The sequence below is a fragment of the Osmia bicornis genome, chromosome 4 (genome assembly GCF_907164935.1).
Source record: "Osmia bicornis bicornis chromosome 4, iOsmBic2.1, whole genome shotgun sequence".
NCBI classification, from domain to species: domain Eukaryota; kingdom Metazoa; phylum Arthropoda; class Insecta; order Hymenoptera; family Megachilidae; genus Osmia; species Osmia bicornis.
This window is the reverse complement of record NC_060219.1, coordinates 6,013,917-6,037,641: the sequence shown is the minus strand read 5'-3', so window position 1 is coordinate 6,037,641 and position 23,725 is coordinate 6,013,917. Positions and strand designations below refer to the sequence as shown.

General features: G+C 40.4%; 1 long non-coding RNA gene across 4 annotated transcripts in view; it reads left to right on the top strand.

The window, feature by feature from the left end:
• LOC114879713 overlaps positions 1 to 23,725 on the top strand; it is a 105,992-nt gene that overhangs the window by 37,304 nt on the left and 44,963 nt on the right. The window lies entirely within an intron of this gene.

Genomic DNA, 23,725 nt, shown 5'->3' with positions numbered 1-23,725 from the left:
ACCTTCCCGTCGTATGCAGTCGACCGAAATTCGAGGCGCGAGTAGTGATTAATTCGTTTCGAAAGTTTCCAAAGGCGACGAAGGTAGGTTCTCTTCGAGTCTGCGGACACGTGTGCACCGGCACAACAATAACTAAAGAAAAGGACTTGATGACGATTAAACTTTCAGTATTATGCTGAAGTCATAGAGAATCTTTCCATTTTTTTTCTTTTTTTTATATATTCAGATCTAAAATTCTACGTACTCCACAATAGTTGTAAAATGATATTATTCGACGAATCTTTTTTCCAAGAAATTTAGATGCTTCAGTAAAATGAAAGTAAAAAGTTCGAGAAAACTTGAAATTGAAATTAAGGTAAAATTACATTACACTTTAGTTACTTTAATGAGAACTAAAATTACTTTCTCAAAACTTTATTCTACTGTTAAACGCAATGGTATAAAATTTGTTTTAATTTTTAACATTTTTTATTTATATTTTTAATATACATATGAAAATTTCGATTTGCCTTCAAATATATACGCACAGTTTTATTTCTACCGCACCGTGGTTTCGCTAATTGAAAAAGGTCTATTCTTTTTCGATGTACGCAGCTGTATACTTTGTTATCTATAACGTCACATTTATAGGTAGGATGAACATACTATCTATCGGGATGCACTTTTATTATTAACGAAATAGTCGGATCCATTGATGGATCAGTCTAACGATATTATTGGTAACGGTTGTTGCGTTTATTTTGTTAAAAAAAGAAACGAGACATCGTGTAACGTTTAGAGACCATGAAAAGGTCGATGCTATATCAATTTATTGATTAACAGTGTCAAAACACTCTGACAGCCTTGAAACAACACGAAAATATCAATTATTTCAATTACACTTCATGGAAACCCATTACGAAATAGTGTTTTTATTTTGTAACAAAGGTTGTCTATTATTTTCACAATATTTCATTATTTCTATCAATTATAATTCCAAATTAATCATTATTCGCTCTAAGTGACAATTAAGCTTCAAATTGGTGTATCATAAATTCTATTTTGCCATACTTTCACTAATATTAAACTATAGAAATTTGATTACAAACTGCAGTGATTAAACAAGAGAATGCAGTTAAAGTAAGGAGATACTCGAGGAAAGGTGAGAAGCGAGCCGGTTACCGGTTAGTCGATGAATCCTGGGATTTAAGCAAGAGGGTGTTCGGGTCTGAAGTAGTCCCAGAGACTTGGTCCTGGTCGATCGTGCTCGCTTCAATGCCCTTCAATGCCTGCCATCGCCACGTCCTAATTATTCTGGTAATTATTCTAGCCATTATCGTGCCGACAGAGGATCGATAAGAGCGGCCTCAGGATCGTTTATGAGATAAAGTTAGGGAGGATGTGCCTTACGGAGTCACCACCTCTCCCTCTTCGCAACGGGTTTACCCTGTTCCCATCGATAATTTTCCATAGTGGTTGCAGCGCATCGTTGCCACGACCTCGGATTTCGGCGTGACGTTAGCTGTCCGTTCTAACGAGAATCCAATAATCCTCAATTCTCCGGTATGATGCTAGGCAAATAGAAGTTTATTCGAAAGGTACGTTTCGCGACGGCTATTCAGATTCGCGAATAAATACGTATTCGCTTTAATCGAACCGTTCTGACACGTCAAACATTCGCTTCCCGTCTTTTTTATTCTGTTAGCTTCGAAACTCAATCGATCCGTGCAGTGATCGGATATTATAATAGCCGGATTCATAGCCCGTTTGATTCGTAATGAAACTAGTACACGGAACTACTCTTGCTGCGATTACTTCCTCCATATAGTGTTCAATATCGGTCAGGGTGTTTCTAGGTATTGACCTCTGACAATCGAGAATTTCTCAGAACACGAATCGTTCGATAATGGTGTTTCGGGGATAGCAAATACTTCAGCTGCTAAATTGTACCTATAAATTGTACGATATTTCCAAGTATTGAACTTCAGGATCGATTGAAAATTGCGCGATGATGAATTGCTCATTATAAGAAACAACATATCGGGTGTGTTGCTTTCCGCAATGAATTTTTCGGAACAGTTAATCATCGCTTGTTAATGGCGCACCACCGAGTTACCTGTTTAACTACCAAACTTTAAACATTGATTATTTCTTACCTTGGCCATATTTTCACCTTCAGTAGACGTTTAATAGTTACTGTGTCATAAAACCATTGCCATTAACACCTGCATCGCGAGCACCATAAACTAGTGACCGAAATGTTATAAATAATTACTGTTAGACCTTCCACCATCTACAGTATACGATTTTATAAGCAGAAATTAAAAGCATAAAATGATTACGACTTGTAATTATACAGCTGTAATTAAGGTGGAATTGCATCAATTTTAATTGAATCACCAGCAAAGTGTTTCAAGTATAATTATTCGGTGCATGGTATAGTTAACCAAAATATCTTGAACAATTGCAGTTAAGTGAAAAGAAATTGTTACTTTATCCTGCCTTTCGCAGGCTATACAGTTCGCCTAAAATCTTCGCGGCACACTAATTTTCTCGAGGCTACTCTCCACATAAACTTCGCGGTTAATTTAAGAGAAGACTTGGCCTCCTCTATATTGCGGCTGGTGCACGGTTTAAAGTAGTCTCTAACCGACGTTCCAGTAGCAACAAAAAGCTCCCGATACCCTGGATAATTTTACTGCTCACGGCTACGACGAACCGAGCCTTTTCTAGACACGTACACACCTTCACGAGCGCATGCCGACGCGAGAGAGTTGAAAACACACGCAATGGTTTCCCGTTAACACCAGAAAGCGTTTCTTTTCTACTTCCGCGTCGTGGTAAGCGCAGTTTGCGCCATCGAGCACATCCGACGAAAGATGAAAGTAGAAAGCTAGAGAAGAAAAAAGAGAAACGAATACGAGGGCGGTAAGCGGAATCGATAACCGCGATAAATAACCATGAGGTTAAAACAGCGAGACTGCCGGAGGAGATCGAACAATTTGCGAGTTAGATCCCCAAAAACACGTACAAATTTCAAGGATAGAACGAACCAAATCGCCTTGTAATTACTTATTAGGTCGCGAGACAGTCTCCTCGATTACTAACCCCCTTTTCACCCTTTTCTTTTTGTGTCGAAGCGGACCACCCTGAAGGGTCGACGAATTTCAACGATTTATTCCATATTATGTAAATGGCGGAACGAGGGACGACGACGAGAGGAAAAAAAAGGGGGGACAGGGAAGACAGCTAAGACAGAAAGGGTGATCCGAGAATCAACGAACGAGCCCCGGTGTGGACCGGAGCCGCAGCTTCTTTCATCTTCGGATATTAATTTCACGGCGAAAGAAGGGAGAACGAGAACGGGAACAGAGAGCGGTCGTAATCCAATTTACCAATGTCTCTCTTGAGCTAGACCTTTGTCTGGATATCCCTGGCCGATCTTCCTTCCGTGTCCCTGTCTTCCGCCAGCAGCGCGAGAACCACTTCTCCCACAGGATATCCTACTCGCGCTTGAAAACTCGAAAAAGATAGGACTTCGTGGTCGAGCGAACAGCGCCAGGTTTTGTGACGTTTCTTCGTGGCGTCTCGAGTGGCAGGCTCGACTTGCTTCTTCCGGTTTTAACGAATCGTTTTATGCAGCCGCAATCGCGTGTAAGAGGGTAAAGAAATGCAGCCACGTCGAGTTAGGTGAGATTTTCCGAAATGAGATTCATATACTTTTAGAAAGAAAAATGGTACTTATTGTTAGATCAGATAGGTCTGAAACGTTTATGAAATATTACAAATTTAAGAGGAGTACAAATTGGGAATATTTCCCAATATTCAGTGTTCCTTTTCTCAGGAACTATAAGCGATATTTTTAAAAAGATTTTTTGTTTGATTCCTCTTATTTTTCTGCATACTTTAACAAGGAAGTTTCCAAAAATTTTGACAAATTTTCAAAATTTGTACTCTAAGAAAATTTAGAAAATAGCAGCAACAGCGGAATAATTTTTGAAGAAAGCAATATTTTAAAAAACCTCGTGTCAAAATATGTAGAAGAAAACAAGGAATCAAATAAAAGAGAGTTTTTGTAGATAGCCCTAGTAGTTTCTATGAAAAGATACATTTTATGTGAAAAAACATTATTTTCGAGTAACAATTTAAAGTTTATGTAAAAACGTATTCTCAGTGCATCCCTGCACCATATGACGGTTTTATTTACATATGTTAGCTAAAAAACTGAAATTCGAAATTTTTAACCAAAATTGAAGTCCGACTCCCCTTAATGAGATAAAAATCACAAGATGAAGGGATGAAGTTTTCCATAATACAAAAATTCTGAAATTTGTATAAAATAATTATTTGAAAAAATGTACAGTCCTGGATTAATCGTTTTGTAACAAAGTCCAATTCCATCAAACATTCATACTTACATCCAAACGTACAATTTCTTCTTTTTTCAAACTCATTCCAATTCCGTCGTTTGTAAAGAGTATTCGGCTCGAAACTCGTCCCTTTTTGCAGGGGTATTCGCGCGATATCGCGGGCAATCGCCAAAAACTTTCAACCGATGGTAAACACTGGCAGAAATGGCAAGCTTGCTCCCTTCGTTGGAAATACCATTACGCAGCGAACCGACCCGACTCCATCCTCGTCGCGTTCGTTTCTTTGTCCCTCGTGTTCGTTGCCATCTTTCCTCTCTGTCCGACGAGAAGGCGCGGGTTATATTACAAGCCATAGTGGTAACCCTAGCCGGCATGCACTTAGACCCGACTGATATCCCCCTAGCTCCTTAAACGCCCTGGGATCCCTTTAGGAAAGTATTCCTGATGGCATTGCTCCTCGCTGGACTTCGAAAAACCGGGCCCTACGGTTCGGTAAGTAAGTAGATTTCCTACGTTCCCGTGAAAATACTATCGGGCACCATTCGTTCATTCGATTAGCCACGGTGGAAGTTGCGTGTCCTAATGCGTGGCGTCTTGAGACTCGGTGTCGCAAACGATATTTCCTTGAAGCGCTAAAGGGATCTCTCTGAGGATGGAATCTTAACGGATGTGACAGTGTAGCTGAGGAAACTTTCAGAAGTGGATGAAAATTTTCTTTATTCTAAATTCTTACAATATTATTATTTTATGCATTTTAATCAAATGAAACGAGATGATTGATGTTATAGATTTAAAACGAAATTATATTACCCAGATCGTGTTTGTTATATATATGCGCAAGTTTACATTTTAAACTGTTGTGGCGATATAGTAAATAAATTTTTGTCTTTTGCTTTTCGGCCGGGAGTCTAGGGGAGTGGTGATAATTGAACTTGGAGTAATAAAGGTGTTAGAAGGTATCCAGTGCATAATTTTATTAAAAGTGTCTTTCAAAAGTGTTTAGTATCCGTTACACAACAGTGTTGTACAATAGAATGACTAAATCACTGGAAATATCTCAAATTTCCATGATAAAGGGTTAATTAAATCCTCTTTGAAGTTACTACACTTTCTGAAACCAATTTCCCTTCTGGAAAAGTTAGAGAAAATCATTCGGGAATGTTCGTGTAATGTATCTGGTTAACCGATTCGCGATTCGGCTTCGATTCACCCCTTTGTCCCATTCTTTGAACACCGAACATAGTTTAAAATCCTTCTGTTTCGCTAGAAAGTATCGTCGGCACACCGGTCGCTCTCTACCGATAGAACGAAAGCTTTTGTGGCGCGGATCTCGAATAATAAGATGAACACTGAAATACACGGATTGGCTTGCGCGTAGACGGTCTTCAAAGGGTTACCTACACTCGGTTCGCGCGAAATTGTATCACCCCGGCGTGGAAACCGTAATTGCCTTCAAATGACGCCGTTAAGCGCAAACATTTAATCCGGGGAAGCGCAATGAAAGGCATTAAAACAAATCCACTTGCACGTAATGTTGAAATTTCCGTGAAATAGAGGGTCGCGAGGGAATTTGATCGCGGTTTCACTTTAGACCACGTTAACGTGCCGTAAGAAACGATACCGAGAACAGAGAAAGAGAAAAAAACGTAGAAAAGAAGGGAAACTCGATTCGAACTCGACGTCTAAGTGAAATTCCCCGATTTCACCCAAAACACCCATTGTACACTGTCGTTCGAGGAAAATAGAAAGGAAGACAGGACGAAACGCGAGGAGGAAAGGAGTTTGGGTAATTAAAAAGTTTGCCAAGAGGGCTGTTAAAGTGTAGGTCAGAAAGAATATCCGTTGGATAATTAAACGGTTACGAGAGGGACCGGTGGTGAAACCTCATCTCGCTCTCTGTTCGTTCTTTAAACGAGTAGCTCACTTTACGAAAACCCACTTTCCCCGTTTCCGCCGATTTGTTTCCTCTTCTGCTTCTCCCACTGTCTATTATAACCATATTACAATGGTATCGTGCACCGTCTTTCCTCTTATTTTTCCCTTGTATTCTACGTGACCTTGCTTTCTTCCCTTTTCTCTGTTTCCTCCTTTTCTTTTGTTCCTGTTTCTTACGGACTGCCGAGAGAACCGCAAGCTCCGCCGATAAACATGAAAACCATCAGCTGAGTTTCGGTGCTGCGCTTGGTAACTGCAACCGATATAAAATCCTCTGCTTTCGGCCAGGTGATAAGCCGCTGTTCTTGGCCGGTGATAAATTTCAACGGCGTTCGGCCACTTTTTTTCTCGAAACCGTGACCCGTTTACAGGGAAACAGTTCGACCTCGTGATATCTGGCTGCGGGAAGATAGGCGCAAATAACGGAAGTGAACGTCAACGGAAACTGTGCTCACGATTTTCGTGTTGCATAAACGGCGACTGTTTCGAAGCTTACTCGCAACGATCGAGTTTTAGCTATTTATAATAAAAAAAAAATTCGGATTCTGAGGTATTAATCTTTATTTTGATTTAAAGGAATTTAATTTATTTACTGCTGTTCTAATTAAAATTCCTGTATAGTGCTTTAACATCAAATTCGGAAAATCTATTAAGAACGAGATTTCCATCAAACAATTCGGTAATTAGTTAACAAACGTTCTGAATCGTAATTTCATCGGAACAAGGTAAATCAGAGAAGCGTAATTTCTCAGTGCAAAGTGCAACAACGACCTTCTGCATTCTCGGAGCGTATCCCTCGCTAGAATTCTATGCTTTGTACCTCAAAATTCGTTCCGTTAAATTGCCTCGTACGTTATCGTGGCGCGTTGCAGCGGAGCAAACGACCCTGGCACAGTGTTAACCTTTCGTTGGCCAGGCTATAGTCTTTATCTGCTAACAAGATCGGTAATAATCCGAACCGATGAACGGTCGGTATCGTGGCGGGTCAACGCTTGTTTCACGAATTTCAAGCTACAATTTCCCCTCGTGAGATCGAGTAAATATTTACGACGGCCCATTCTGGCGACTCTCGTGGATTTAAATAAAATTCTCGCCGAAGGCTGAGAACGTTTCCGCTCTTTGGTGGCGGTTATCGTCGCGAAGAAAGAACGCCTGTTCTTTCCGCTGCAATTGCAGGGAAAACGAATGTTTTCTGTAGCAGGACGTACTGTAAATATCAGTTTGTCTTGACTGAACACCAAGAGCCGGGTCGTTAAGCAGGATTTACGATCCATTCTAGAGACCAAACGTAACATAAGCATTAATGTTCGAGGGACAATTGCACGCTCCGCCAGTGGGTCACGCTTGTCTTACCTCGCAGGATGAAATATACCCGATCTTTTTTACGGTTAAAAAAGAAGCTTTTGTCACGAGGTAATTTATTTCTTACCGAAGATAAAATGTTGGTTAATGAATTGAAGCTTGTTTTCATTAATTACTAACTGGAGGATTTTAAATTCAAATTTTATGGCATTCTCCGTTTACTGTATTAAACGAGGAATAAGTAATCTCTTTGCTTATTCAAAACATCCATTGCAGGTGTATATTATTAACAATAAAATTTTTATCAGATTCAATATGCTATTAACCCTTTCGCTGCCACGGTGGTCTTTTCATTTGGGCCATGGTGGTCACCGGTAACCACCACTAATTGTAAGAAAAATGTACTATCAGCAAGATTGTACCGTTATTTTAATATATTTCGCAGTTCTTTGCTATTATACAATTTTTAATATGAAAGTGGCCCACTGGTGCAAGTTGAAAAATTCGCGTGGCAGCGAAAGGATTGAAGTATATTATACAGTAAATGTAAAATAAAGTAAAGAATAATAATTTTTAAATCCATGTATCAAAGTGACAAATTAGTAACAATATCCATGAAAATGCTAAGTAGTATGATTCGCTGTTTCTCGCCCGGAGCGTACGCGCATTAAGTAGAACAAGTCTATCATACGTCAGCCCAGTAGAATAACAAAGAGCTCGATCGCTCCGCGGTGTCTTTGCTCGTTCTGCCGCGGAATATTATCTTCCGCGATCGTTTTACATGGAAACCTATGTACCAGGTTAAATATATATTATGTTGGAACAATATCCTTAAGCACACACACACACACACACACAGTTGACTGCGAATGAAAAAGAGAGTTTATCCCTAGAGTAAAGCGGAAAGCGACGGAACGAAAAAGAAGATGATCTTGAAAGAGAAAGCTGAAAGAAAGTAAACAGAACGCAACGGTATACAAGAGAAAGAAGAAACGGAAATAATGATACAAAGGATGATCGATTTTATACATAGCTTGTTTTCCATTTTCCTTCGTGCCGCAGGTGTATAAAAATCGGTTTACGATCGAATCACGTGATCGGACTGGATGGCGCGGCCTAGAATCGACGAGGCCTCGTAAAAGAACATCGATTTCCTTGTGGACCGATGGTAAGGAGAAAGCAAATGAGAATTCAGGGAGGAAAAGAGGTTCACATCGAGTAAGATTGATTTCAAGGTACGGCAGGAATCGGTACCCATTTGATCCCTAACGAAACTCGTTACATCCCTTTCACCGGCTATGTGCTTGGAAAACAAAGTTTCCAAGCCGCACTTGTCACTGAAATTATCTAGGTCATGGAAATAATTGAACTCGCATGCTCAACATCATCACCTTGCTTCGCTACACATCCGCAGCACCGTCAGTTTCTATGACAGTCTTGTTCCTCAAACAACGTTACACGCGTATAACGTGCAGAGGCTGCTGAACGTGTCAACGAAACGCGTACTCGTACGTCGCGACGCGGCCTGGACAAGCTCCGAAACACGAAGCATCAGCGAACACGTTAATTCGCCGGATTGTACAATTTGCACGCGAAATTTTGCGCGTTGCATCCTCGAACGAACGCAAGGGCATCGTATATTTTGCGCGATATGAAACTCGAGCGAGCAGCGAGAAAGAAAAGAAGAGTAATTAGCGTTGGAAAGAATAAAAGCAAGCGGTATCGTCTTCGATCTTTCGTACGAAGCAAGAGAATACGAGAGAGCTGGAATAAACGAGAGCTGCTCGTTTCCACGAACGAGGCTTTGTTGTTTCGTTGAAATTGTCCGCAGGAAAAAAGCAGCAGCATCGTACACAAAGAGGGAGCGGTAGTAAAAAAGAAAAGGGTTGCGTCGAGTGGCGCGGTTTTACGTTGGACCATAAGTGAAATGTGCCTCCGTCGGCGAGCTCTCGCGTTACATATGTAACGGGCCAACTTTCGACGGAACTCGAGCGCCCTGGCTAGGGATTTACACGTTCGCAAGATCACTAAACTTCCGGCAGCTAGCAGTCGCTCCTGCGGAGCGTACCGTTACGCCTTTAGCTTAGCTCCTGGAACAGACTCCGGCTGTCGTAATCCCTTCGCTGGTTTATCACGAAATTTTCAAAATTACGCGAGACCCGTGTGTTTCAACGAAGCGGATCGACGACGCGATGAAATTTTACGTGGTCGCTGAAACGTGATGTTCTGTGGTATAAAAATGGTACACGTATTTCGGCGGCCTGGTTAAGTGATGAAATAAATATTTTAATATCTTCAGTGTTGGTGGGAGAAATTCTTTCGATAAATAACAATTTATCATGTAAAACAGGTTACACTGTAATATTAACTGCATTCATATTCTTACAAATATTTTGAAACTATGCAAACAAAATTTTCCTCGTCTGAATGTAATTATTTTTCCATAAGCATAAATAAACGCGGGACAGTTACGGTATCTTAAAGCTGTGTTAATAGAGCGCCGGCAGATATAATCGGGAAGGGCTTCCGACGACCAACCGTAAAGGAAGAGTACGAGGGCGTTTTCTCCAGTTGAAAGTCGCTTTGCTTCATAATCGCCCAGTTACACGGGGAATTAGCGTCGTCGTGGGGCTTGCGACGTCGAGTACTGTGAACATGTCTTTAATCCAAGGAGACTTGGCTCGACGGAACACGCTGCAAACGGGGGTTGGACAAAAGGGGTGACGAGTTGAACCGAAAGGGTGGAGGGAAGGGGGGAGAGAGAGAGAAGAAGCAAAAAGACAGCGAGAGCAGTGTTGGCACGGGGATAGGTAAGTTGCGGCAAAGTAACAGCCGGCAGCCTTTCCTTTCTTCGACGTGACGTCTCCGCATTAAATATGCAGGCCCTCGAGTTGACTGCGTCCTGTGGGAAATGGAGATTTTATTACGACGGTACAACCTAATGTCTCGTGCAACTCTGAATTACCGTTCCAGAACGAACCTGTGGCGCGCGCTTAACCGTTTCACGAGCTTTAATGCCAACAACGAGAATGGAACGATAGCAGAGAAAAATAATCACTGTTTTATTAATTAACAAAAATCCAAACGAATCGAATGTGGCAAAATTTCTACGACATAACAACAAATTCCAAATTTAATAGAAGACAACAAGTTGCACTAAATTATTACATGCACACAGCCTCAACGATAGTCCTCTCGGTACTTGCGAAATGTGCAACGCTACTAAACGCCCACAACTGAATATTAAGGCCAACCTCGCGGAAGTGATCGCATCGACATTGCACCAGGATACAGTGATTAAATTCTGTAATACCGTCGGAATACTGAACAACCTACGAAGACTATTTATCCCTGATGTACCTGTAGTTCTTAGTACACTTGCTAATAACCCCTGACTATAAACTCTAACATGAAAAAAAAAATCCAAAGGAAGAAATCAATTATTAATGTAGAAGAATTGAAACAGCTGACGGTTCTTAAAGTGCCAGGCACGCGTCAATCTTATTCGCATCGAAACGAACAAATTTCTACTATTATCGACACGACCACCCGAAAGGGACACACGTACGTTGAAATTGAATTGCCGATAGACAAACGCGATATCCCTCATTATTCGACGGTACACGTAAATGTGATTGACCGCACGTGTCAGTTGTTCGTGCGTGTACATCGACAATGGGGCTCGGTGCAGTGCAAACAGTTGGCGTGTTATTAAGAGTTAGTTCGTATAAAACTGGCTACAATGACGCGGATGACACCGATGACGCGTTCATTATCCTCGATCCGACCGGATTGACCGGCTCTATCAGCCGGGCACAGTGATAAATGCGGTGAAGAGATAGAGTTAATTCGGTGTTATCGAAATGCAATTTATGCGCTCGCGATTCGAGGAGCGGACCGCGGCAACGAGATATCGTTTAATGTCAGCATTGTTCGTGGCCGGTGTGTATCTCTTTCGGATCATCCGTATCGATGATTCTTCAGTCAACCGGAGGCCACGAACTGCCGCTAATTAATTGATTTATGAAATCTTGCGCTCGTGTTACCCGATGGAACGTGAACTCTCCTGATAACCGAAATTTTACCAAGATTATGCAACAAAGATCGTTAAATATTGGTTCGTGGATTATTATTTTATAATTATAAATGATATTTTATCGTTCAGAGTGCCGTAAGGTCGTTTTAAGAATCAGGAATAATAACGGTTTCTGATAATGTAGGTATCCCATGTTGGAAACGTTCCCATTTGAAAATGGAACGTGGATGGATTTCGATGGTTCCGCGCGTCGTAACTGTCTCAGTTGGATGGATGACCGTTGGCGTGGATCATTACTCATTCATCGAATGAAAAAACGATGCCGCTTCCCGGCTCGTGGATATTTCAGGCGTTTCGCGTTCGAGCGGCAAGAAAAGGGAGCAAAGGTAGGCTCCCATGGGACGTGCTACCGTCGACCTTTGCGTGAGCCCTTCGCCAAGGTATCCCATAAAACTGAACTGCCGTTGCGTGCGATGGGCATGGTTATGCTCTGAATGATAGCGAAAGGGAGGTTACAACAGTCGTACGAATAGCACGAATGATCCACGAAATTTGACTGTGTACAGGGGAGCGTGTAACGACAGGAAATTAAATAAATATTTTCAGCTCGCTGATAGAAACAATGCAAACAATGAAAAATGATCGTCGACACGAGTACGCCGTGTCCCTCTTTAAACAACGATTTCGTTCGCTCGATGTTCACCAATATTTGTGTAATTAGTTTCCTTTGTAATCGTACAAAACGGAAGTAACGTTTGACCGTGCGATCGAACGGGTAATCCTCCCCTCACGAAATAAAGGGAAAATCGTTAGTTAGCTCGTTGGTTGTACCGGTGCCTTTTTTTTCGAAATTAATTTCATCAGTCAACAACGTGCGTACTTTGCTCCCTGTAATGGCACAGCACGCAGCTACGAGTACTTTTTAATGAAACATTAATGACCGAGTAGATGTTTGTAACGATGCATTATGCGTTTGTTTTTATTCCACGTTCGGAACGTACTCACGTCCTAACCGATTTTAATTAGCAGAGAAGCCGTTTCGCGATACACTGTGCTAAAATGAAATTTCGTTTTTTCTATAAGAGAATTAACGGTACGCCTCTCTGTAGTCGGTGTAATAAAAATGCACGCGTGCTTTTGCACTGTACGAACGAAGGGCAGGGCCACCTATATCGTTAAATATTTTACGCTCGATTTTACGGGCCCTCCACGCTACTGTTTCTCTTTTTTTTTTTTTTATGAGCGGTCACTGTATATCTCGCACGAGAGACATGAAAGTGGCTGTCACGATACGACGGAATCGAACGTGAAAAAAGGGGTCGTACGATACGGGAAAAAGGTTGCCTTTCGTGAACGCTCGTGCCTCGTGAAATATCGTTCAATTATGACAAGAATAAGTAACTTTCTTCATTATCGAAACACATTCACCTATACTGGGTGAGTCAGGAAGAATAATAATTATTGAGAATAATAACTATATTAATTTAAATTAAAAAAAGAAATGAAATTATAGTTTTTCAAGATATTTCGCTCTCCTCCTAACTCACCCTGTATACAAGATGTATGTATTCCCTATTGCTGAAAACAATTTCAATTTTCAGTCACTCATAGCGTATAAAAACTAACGTGGCTCCATCGAAACGAAAAAGAGGATGAATCATTGAAAGCCGATTTAATCGGCGTGGCAATGGCAGTTCCGCCACCCTAGTTTCTTCCCTCCCAAGCTAAGTAAACGTCCCAACGAGTGTGTCGCGTTGAATCACTGTGGGGAACATCGTTTAACCTTGTTTACCGGTAAACACTGTGAGCAGATGTGCACGCAAGCTCGACGAAGAATTTTTCCAGCTGATCATAGGAGAGGAATGTCATCCGGTGAGTGCTGCCTTTTACCACCTCAATTTTCAGTTATTTTTCAAGCTCTCTGCGTTTCCAACGTTATCGCATCGCTTCTCATCTGCTTCTTATCAGCTTGCATTTTCTCCGTAAAACCTGTACGCGAGGATGTGTCTATATTTTACTCGTATGGTCTCTTTTACCTAGAATCAGGCGGTGCAATTGTTCCAAGAGGTCTCGCATAAAGATCGTAGCGTGTCTGTTCGTTGTTGTGCAGCTCTTGTTCGAACCCGTTTCTACGAACGAGAATGTCGTTCCGTAAATGTCTTCTTGTATAACGGCTTCTTATTGCCTCGCAGACACGACTTTCTGTTCCGCTTCCAGTCGCGCGGTGTTCTCTTCGATCGCGACCAACCCTCGGGATTGTTCTTCTCTGAAACCTGGCACGGTTTCGATGCACCTTCGCTTCTTCTTTCTTACCTCGCATTTTTGGCGATTTTCACCAACTTTTGTAGAAGCTGTCTCTCTTCGAAAGTTCCTTGCATTTGCTTCGAACTTCTCGCTTTTTCTGCGCTCTCTGAATTGGTTTTCTTTCCCTTCTACCCGTATTGTAGCTCCGAGTCTACTTCTACCGGCTTCTTTTTTCAATTGACCTGATTCTCTTCGATAGTAGCAACTCGAAGTAGTTCGAATTTCGATGAAAAAATTGAACAGTCTATAAGAAAACAAAAATCAAAATACTCAGTTTTCTTCTTATCATTTCTCTTAGTTCCTCTTTTCTTTATTTCCATTTCGCTTGCTCCTTCGTTTCGTTCGAAATCGAAGGGGTAGACAAACGCGTCAGGAGCTTGCGACAGCTCCTGGCTTTAATATCTCGCCTGAATGGAGTCGCGAGAATCGCGACTGGCTGTCGAAGTTCTCACGCGGCGAAAAATGGAAATATATCTATGCAGTTGGATCACCGGAGAGGCTTACGATCGTGGAATATAGCTGAAGTGATTTGGAACCGATAGAATGTCAAATATAGACACTCTGAATCTTATTTGCAGTAGAAGGATTCGTTGGAAATAAATCCTTCGAATTTAATTTTATATCAAGTAGAGTTCGATACAGAATACTTTGTTATGTTAAGTTTTATTGATTCATTGTGAAAATGCATTTATAACGCAACGAGTGATTAATCATTTATGGGCAATTCTATGCATTGCAAAAACGCGGTGAAATGGAAATGACGTTCTATGCGTTTTTATGAGCAAACGTATGCAAAGTACTCGAGCATGCAGATGCACTCTTTGCGAAGTGTATATTCAAGGATCTATATGTATGAATGCAAACCACGTTACGTGGTAACATTGAAAATTAAGAATCTTGTTCCTACTTCCTCGATGTTCGTTTCTTCCGAGCGAATGAATTTTTCTTCTTTTGAAAATTTTACTCATCCAGCAGATTGCGTTTAATCGTTTCTCGGAGCTCACGAATTTTTGAGTACACGCGAACATACTTATGCAAGTATTTTATTGCAGGCTGTCACGCGAAACGCGAGCAACTATCGATTGCAACCGTGTAGCCCAGATTTATCGTCAGTTCGCTTAAATTAAAGTAACGATCCCTTAATTTGTATATCGTTCATTTTAAATTTAACGTCCCTGCGATTACCAACTTCGTGCGGCATTAATTCAAAGTCTGCAAAGTGTTTATGCACGTATATTACTATGATCTGCGAAAAATTATACTGTCATACGTCTTTGTAATTCATCATTACAGTTTCATTATTCCATATTATAATATAGTTGAAACAAAGTATAATCTTTCATAAGGTTACTAAGAAACGTTGTGGAATATAGTGTTACACCTTAATTAATTTCAGTAATTGAACCGAGCAAATTTTGCTTTCAATCACCGAGATGGTTCTCTTATCGGTAAATCACTTGGTTACGATCACTGAAACAAACAAGACCAGTTTCTGGATTCACGATCTAGCAACGCCCTATTTCTCGTACTTGATCTAACGAGATTTCCATCGGGCAAGTTCTACCCTTGCAAGGTAACGGTACGTCTGACAGGTTATTACAAATTGTACCTAACCACTTCTAAGTCCACCGCAGCATGTTCAACTGAAATGAATTCGCCATCCTTCTTCGCAAGTAAACTGTTACTAAACAATTAACACGTTGACTGTCATAAGATTTACCATTCATTGCTATTGAAAATGTAATTTACATTTTCGGTATTATATCGGTAATTTGAAATAACAATAATATAATATCACTGCAAAAATATTAAAAAAAAAACACTGGAAAAAAGCAATGAACGATAATCAGGGATCGAGTTCAATTGAAACACGCTACTCATCAACTGCAACTGTTAAATACACTGTTATCTTTGCACGAATCGATTGACGAGTCCAACCGCTTATTCGAGTGGTTACCGGTCAGCTTTATATGTTCCACGTTAATTTATACGCTCTTAAACGGTATCGAGCTTTCGACCGGACAATATCGATTGCCGCCGCGATACAATCGCTCGCAAACATAAAGCTTCGAATTTGTACAAGCGTTTAGCGCGAGCCGCATTACACTAATGAGCGGCGAATTATGTACATTGCCGCAAATGTATTACCGTGCTTGCACATCACGTCCGCGATGCGCCGTTACGTCTGGTAACAATTTCGGACGCGGAAGTATTAATCGTGTTGTGCAAACACGGCCTGCCACTGTATAAATTACAGGCGCCAGCCAGGTTAACGCGAATCTTATGCGAGCGGAATTCGCACGGTTAGACGAATGAACGTAATGTAACGTCATTAATTCCTTCGTTCGCTCGTTCAACCTCACCACCCGTGCAAAGCCCACCTCTGTGTTCTCTTTTTTTTCCATCGTTTCACTGTTTTATCATAGTCGATGATTCAAAAGATCGCTCAAGTACACGCGTGACGAATACACGCGGTTTGTTTCCAACGGCCAACAATGGTAAGCGTACTTTTCTCCCTGGAGAGCCTCTATTCCAGTTCCAAAATACCCATATTTTTTCGCGAAAGTCATAAAAGTACATAAAATAAATTTCACCACGGACAGCTTTACCCCCGAAGCAGAGGATACCGGTAGAGGGGATGTTGCGTCCGGACTTTGTTAGACGATTAATGGTTTCCCAGAGTGTTAGGCGCATGATTTTTACGGGATATCGATACATGACTAAATAATTCATAATTAATTTCTGTATTGCAATATTTCCAATAGAGACGTACGTGCTTCGAATAGTGCTTCGAATAGTGCTTCGAAATAATTGTTATTAGAAAAATACACAATCGTGGAGACGGTTTTGAAACAGAACTAGATGCCAGGTTGAAGAAAGGGTGGAAAAATAAGGGTAGGCCATTTCGTAAGAGTCGAAACGCGTAGTTGTGCGAAAAGGGAGAGAAAATAGGAAGAGGGAAACATCGTCGTGTGCTCGGATTTTAGTTGTCAGTGTCAGCGTTTTTTAGCATACTGCCATTTCGGCGTTTCCCGTGTTACGCGCGAAGTCGTGTGCGTGTACAGGTCTGGGAAATTCATGGAAAATGGGCTGCGCCACGATGTCATAGCTTTGACCCTGTCATAAATTTTCTCCCGGATTACAGGCACACGTAACACGTAATCGCCATTGCGATCAACTAATTTTTACACCGTAAAACTAAGCTCGTGTATACCATACTGAATGAATACTTATGGAAGTCTATAAATCCCTCCATTTCTTTCATTTTTTTCTTTTGTTACCAAATAAATTATTTATTGCACGCAAAAGAGACGTGACGTTTATATATTCGCTGTTTCTTATCTGAAAGCTTTACTGATTTTACAATAAAGTAATTTTTAGAGGAAAATTCCTATGACGGAGAGGTCATCTTTCAGGGTAATGTTTCGATTAGTGATTAGGCTATTATGGATGTAAAAAGGGCACGATATCATTCTTGTTACTCTAATCTCAACCTACTATGATTCTAATTTTTAATTGTCAAGTTCAACAACTTTTACAGTTCACAATTTTCACAAATTTTCAAATTATAATAAAAATAAGTGTGTTCAATTGAACAAACTAAATATCAGAAAAATAATATACTTGATTTATTGAAAATGAAATTGTTAACCGGAAGGATTTTCTACGGTTTTAGCGTGAAATTCAAGGTGTTAAAGGATTCGCGCGAAACGCATCCGGATTCCGATCCTGTCCGCACGCACCGTTCAGCGATATTGCGATATATATTTCAATAAAATATTGAGACAGGTAACCAGTGGCGGCGGCGCTGCGTCTGGCAATAATATATTGAATATTCCCCGCTAGATTCTACGGAATATAAAAACGTGGCACAAAATAACCGTTACACCTGCCTTGAATATTAATATCTGCCGCGAGCAAAAGTGCACGCACACGAGTGAGCCGCGAATGTCGCAGGAAAAGCGATCTATGATGAGATTTTCTTTGCGTACTTCGAATCAATCGACTTCTTTAGAAATCTGAAATCCAGAGAAGACCGGAGACATCCACCCCATGAACGGAAATTACGGTGTCCGTCTACTTTGTGAACCGAGAATGGCGATGACCCGTTCATTTTTATGTCTTTTTGTTGATTCACCCGATATCTTCTTTTCAACACTGAATTTTCTACAGAATTTGACTGGTATTTGCAATTTTCTCATATTTTAGTGTTATAGATAAATTTTACAATTATTCATACAAATATCATTTAACGATCTTGATTAAATCGCGACGCGTCTGTGATTGATAATTGAAAATCGCGTAAAATCGATCGTCATTATTCGTTAACGAAATGTTGTACGCATGATCAGAGACAGTGGTATTAACGAAGCCGATAATGGAGGCGGCAGGAATTCCCAAGGGATGATGTAACGTGAGCACAATCATCCCTTACACGTGGTTGATTAGCTGCTTATTAAAATTGAAAAAGAAATTGCTAATTATTAGTGTTACGAGCGGTATCAACGGTTGAATCTGTTGGGCGTAAACTGGCGGTCGGCACGCAGCGCACGATAACGTAATAAAGATGGCATACTTCAGATAGAAAACGTAGTAAACCCGCGAAGCACGCTCAACGGTGGACCGAAAATAACCGTATTTCTCTCGTCATTACCGATTATAATGCGGCATATCGTTTGAACAGCCGAACGATAGCCACAGTATTATAAACGTTTATTAGCCCGAAAATTATCTGACCCGACGGGGGGTCCTACAAACGTTCGCTCGTCGAATTTCAACTCCGATCGTTTTTAACCAAAAATAACGGTTTTCAACGACAGGCAGACTTTGTGCTAACATAATAGATGCAGCGAATAAACTACCGGTGCGTGATATTTGTTCTATTCTGAATCAACCCTCCCATAATTTGATTTTAGAGAGACTCTAGCTAGTCTGTTCTAGTTGAAAACTAGAAATCTTCTGATATCAATTAAGAATTATTCTATAACTATTCCAATTTCAATTAAGGCGAATAACGATAACGTTTAGCTGACTAGGAAACGTGATGGATGGCGCCTTTGTCTATTCGTTCATCCAAGAAGTAGGTCTTTTCTACTTCGTTCTGCTTTCCAATTCCCATCCATCATGAAATAAGAAAGCTCCGAGACGCCTTCTTCGTATGAATATTCAGCTACTGTGAAACAACGGAAGAAGGTCGTTGTGGAAGGAACGAAAGGTGATTTGATACCTGATCTCTCTGATATACAACGTTTTCCAGATCATTATTAATTCTTATCGTTAGCTTTTTTTTTCATAACAATCGCGCGTGTAGAATTGCTATGAAATGAAATAGTCTGAAGAAAAATTAATTTGCCTCAAAATAAATTGTAAAGTTAGAAGTTAATAATTTCTTGTTTGACATGAAATTGAAGTTAAAATTACGAGAATCGAAGATACATAGTATGCTCGGCGAGTGGCTCGCGGGCAGAGATTGTCTTTCGACGATTCAGTGTGCTAAGTGAATTTTCAGACGAAAAGCCGGAGATATGTCCCGTAGCAAGTTCCACGGGCCGTGGATCATTCAATTTGTACCTAGCCGCGGCGCGGAGTTTGATAATATGTAAATTAGTTCGGATGTTTCAGGGAATTTCGAGGCATACCGTTCGTGAAACGCATCGAGATCGAAACGTTTAATTCCTCGTTGGATTACAATTTTGCGCGGATCGGCCGCAAGGGTTTCACTCGAATCGTCGGCATTCTATTCGATATTAACGATACAACGTCAAAGTTAAACCTATAATGTTCTTAACATATGTATCGATGTCAAAGCGATCTCGCAGAATTCCGCTACCTTCGAAACGTTAATATTCTATTGTGTACTTATGCTTAATAACGTGTGCAGAGGATAATGCGAAGTGTAACTCGTTTAGAGGATTCCACACTTCCTTGGCATGTAAGCTCTTCGTAATACGCGCTGAACCCGACGTTTCTAGATTACAGACAATTATAATACCTCAAAGTACTTTCATGTAGGTACGTATACCATTCTCTGTGAACCCGGGATTTGTTCACCTATTCGCATTTGGAGAGTTCATCGACATAAAATTTACTTTAAAATGAAAAGATACACTACCGTCAAAAAGTTTGGAAACAAAGAGATTTAAATAAATAATTCAACTGCATTGCATAATATAAAATAGATATATACTTCACTTATATAGTAATATAGAAGAGAACAGTATTAGAATTAAGCAAAAGAATACAATGTAGAATCACTTATCTCGACCTTTTAATTATTTTTTAAAACAATTCAAATGTTTCCAAACTTGTTGGCGGTAGTGTACCGATATACATAATCTCATTAGAAATATACATATTTCTAAAAATTTATTTATGTTATATTTAAAAAAATAACTACTCAATGGCATTGCTGACGACATAAACACTAAATGATTAATGTCATTCTTCCCCAAGAGCTGACGTTCGCACAAAGATGGCTCATACATCCAACAACCTTCTTCCTCCTCTACAAGTTTATGCAAATCAAAATTCTTGCCCAGTTAAACGGTTCTTACCGAGCCGTTTCGCGAAGGAAAAAGGGTGAAATTGAAGCAAAAAATCGTCTGAAACTGAAGAGGGCGAAGCTGGTCCGTGTTCACGGGATCACGCACGCGATTATTCGCGAGAAGCCATCGCGTCGTCGGCCGATCAAGAGCGTTCGTAAGTACGGCAATCATGGCCTGGTATAATTTTGTGCAAATAGTAATATCGTGCAGACCAACTGGCTACGAAAGCTTGCTGCTATTGTTACTGCTGCTGCTGCTGCTGCTGCTGTTGCTGTTGTCGGCTTCGTGGTTGGCACGTTTCCTTTTGCCCGGACTGGCCTCGCGTGTCAGCCTATCGTTTCCATTATGCCCACCTTCGCCAGTGTAGTCAGATAAAACCAATTATAATCTATCCACCCTAGCCGATACGAAGCCAAAGGTTGTCAGCAGTCGCGAACCGTGTGCTGCCTCTACGGACGATTTTACTTGCAAACCAGCCATTTCGCCCTCGTAAATATCTAACCGTATTGGAAGGGGGTGGGTCGGTTTCGTGGCCTAACCGATCATCCTTCTTTCAGGAATTTCAGAAATCACTTTGATTTTCAACGAAATCGATGGGATATCGCGTGCTCTGCTTCTTTTATCCCTTTTTTAAGGATCGACATATGCAATCGTGTTGATTATCTATGTATTTATTGACATCTTGAACAATGGAGCCTGGGTCAATCGTGATCCAAATTTACAGAATATACATAAGAATATATAATTTTCAAAGGAACAGTGTACAATTTAGAAAATGGCCCCACCATGGTCCGCCATCCGAGGGTTAAACTGTAGGACACTCTGGCAAAGTTTATACGGAAATCTTTGTGACATCCTGTATAAAAGTTCGGTGAAAAACACGAAAAAGTTACGTTAAGCTCTTCAATTCATCAAAAACATTTATTACCTTCTTTCTCTGCTATCCCTGCAAACTAGATTTACGAATGAACGAAACTTGAAGGTTAATTTAGTTGGATACAGAGTCGTCGTTGGACCAAAAACTTCTCAAGGTTCCGCAGGAAGGAGAAGAAGGAAAAAGGAGTCGGGCAAGCGGTGAAGTATGAGCCCCGGTGTCGCAATGTTGAGTGAATTATCAGTTACGAGTAGACAGAGGGCAGGAATGGCAGGGAAAGGTTAAGCTGTCGCTTGGTGGACGAGGCTAATGAAAGCTTAGCCCTGTAATGCAATCTGACGGAGAGCAAGCTTGCCGTCTGACGTGACAGGTCAGTTCAGACTGGTCCGAGTTGGCCGGCAAGACAAGTGGATTAACCGGGGCTCCGAGAATGGCGGCCATATAACAGACGATCTTTGACTTCCCTTTTGCTTTTGTTGCCCTTCTTCGTTGTTGAGTGTCGACCTATCGTACCGTATACTCGCCGCTGTCGATGTCCACCACCTTTATCATCCGTTCTTGTCCGCGTACCACGTAACTCCGTGCGACAGTTATTACTTTGAACAATTTGTCCGTCTCCCCTATTTCTAGAAAAAAATCACTGCGTCAGCAGATGTAATTTACTTGGAAATTTTTATAAATTTTTATAAGACGGTTATAGGCGATGCTTCTTGCAAATTAATATTGAAAAATAGTGAAATTTGAAGGCTATCGTTATTGATATCAACATTCGGTGTCATTGACGTTTACGTGAAAGAATGTCGAGGGTTTCCATTGCCGTCGCGACGCAGAACGGCGCCAGTTGGTTTTTCGTCGTTCGAACACGCATTATAATTTCAGCCATCGCTGATAACGAGTTTTCTCGTGACGACACAAACCATGCGTAGCCCCACACTCGCGCGATACCAGCTCTCAACCATACGGTTACTTAATTCCCGCCGACACGGCACGTCGTTTTTCTCAGAAGCGTTTACACGCCGCGATCAATGTACCATGGCAGGGTACCAGTCATGAATTCCGTGTTCAAAAGTCGTGTTTCTTCGTACGACAGCTAGCACTATACTACTCATGTCCGTCAAGTGTACGGAGGGCTTCGTTTTTTTCAAATCGTATGCGGTTGCACATTGTGAACAGATTTATTGATCTCGTACAATTCCTGTGAAACTGATATGAAATGATAGAATTTTATGCGTAAATTTAATTTCATTAAAAGAGAACACAATATAATAATAGAGATGTATTTAACGTAAAATTATCAACATTGCGATATTACTTTTTTCTTTCATAAAAATAATAATTTCAGATCTCGACTTCATCAAATCGTTGTCAATTTTAATCGGTACATCCAAACAGAATGTTTATATAAATATTTTTGTTTTAACTAACAACTCTTCCATTTTGTTTTTTCACTAACGGCCAAACAATGGAACTTTACAGACAGCCCGCGATCCTCTCGCATTCTCTGTATCACAGAATGAGCAAATATTTACTGTGTACAAAACAGAAAACAACTACGTATGGAAATCTGCTAGTGATTGGAGTGACTTGATCAACACAAAATTTTATCGTTTACCTTCTCGTTCAATTTAATTAGCGATGCGTGGCATTCTACGCGCATTTGATAAAACGACTAAACAATCATTTTTATCAAACCCTATGCTTTAAACTTATTTGTCGTAACTGCTATTTTTCAACAATTTTATTTTATCAAATCAAGCCAGACTTTCTGCGTTTTGGAATCTATCATTTGATATATAGCAAGCTAATAAATATCGATTCCCTATGTATAATTGACGTTCATCGTTGCAGTGAAATGTTTCTGATAACGATGTTTATCAATGATTAGCATCAATATTATTTCATAATCCCTTGTGCATTGATTACCCATTAATTTATTAGAGGTATTGTGTACAATGCTAGAAATTAGCGAATATAACATTTTGTTGGTGCGAATTTATAACAAATAAATTATTGATCTCTATTGTAACATTATGAGTAAATAGTAGCGTTTGAAATATCAGAAACCATCGAAATTTTAATAGCTTGTAATGGACTGTTTCGATGTTAACAGTTTAATCCTTCCTATTATCTTCAGTTCTTTCACGATATCCGGTAAGTCAGAGATAAAATGGAAAATCCAACGACAAGGAAAACAAAGAAGAAAAATTTTCTTCTTTGATAAACGTTTCACGCGATAGCTTCAAGTGACACCGCCTTTCGTCGAACGGGTTAACTCGATTTAAAGAAACAATTGATTTAACACCGTTTTCCTTGGCAATCTTCAATTCTCACCAGTTCAACCTGGCGACCTACTTTTACAAAGTTCAAATGAACAGCCACG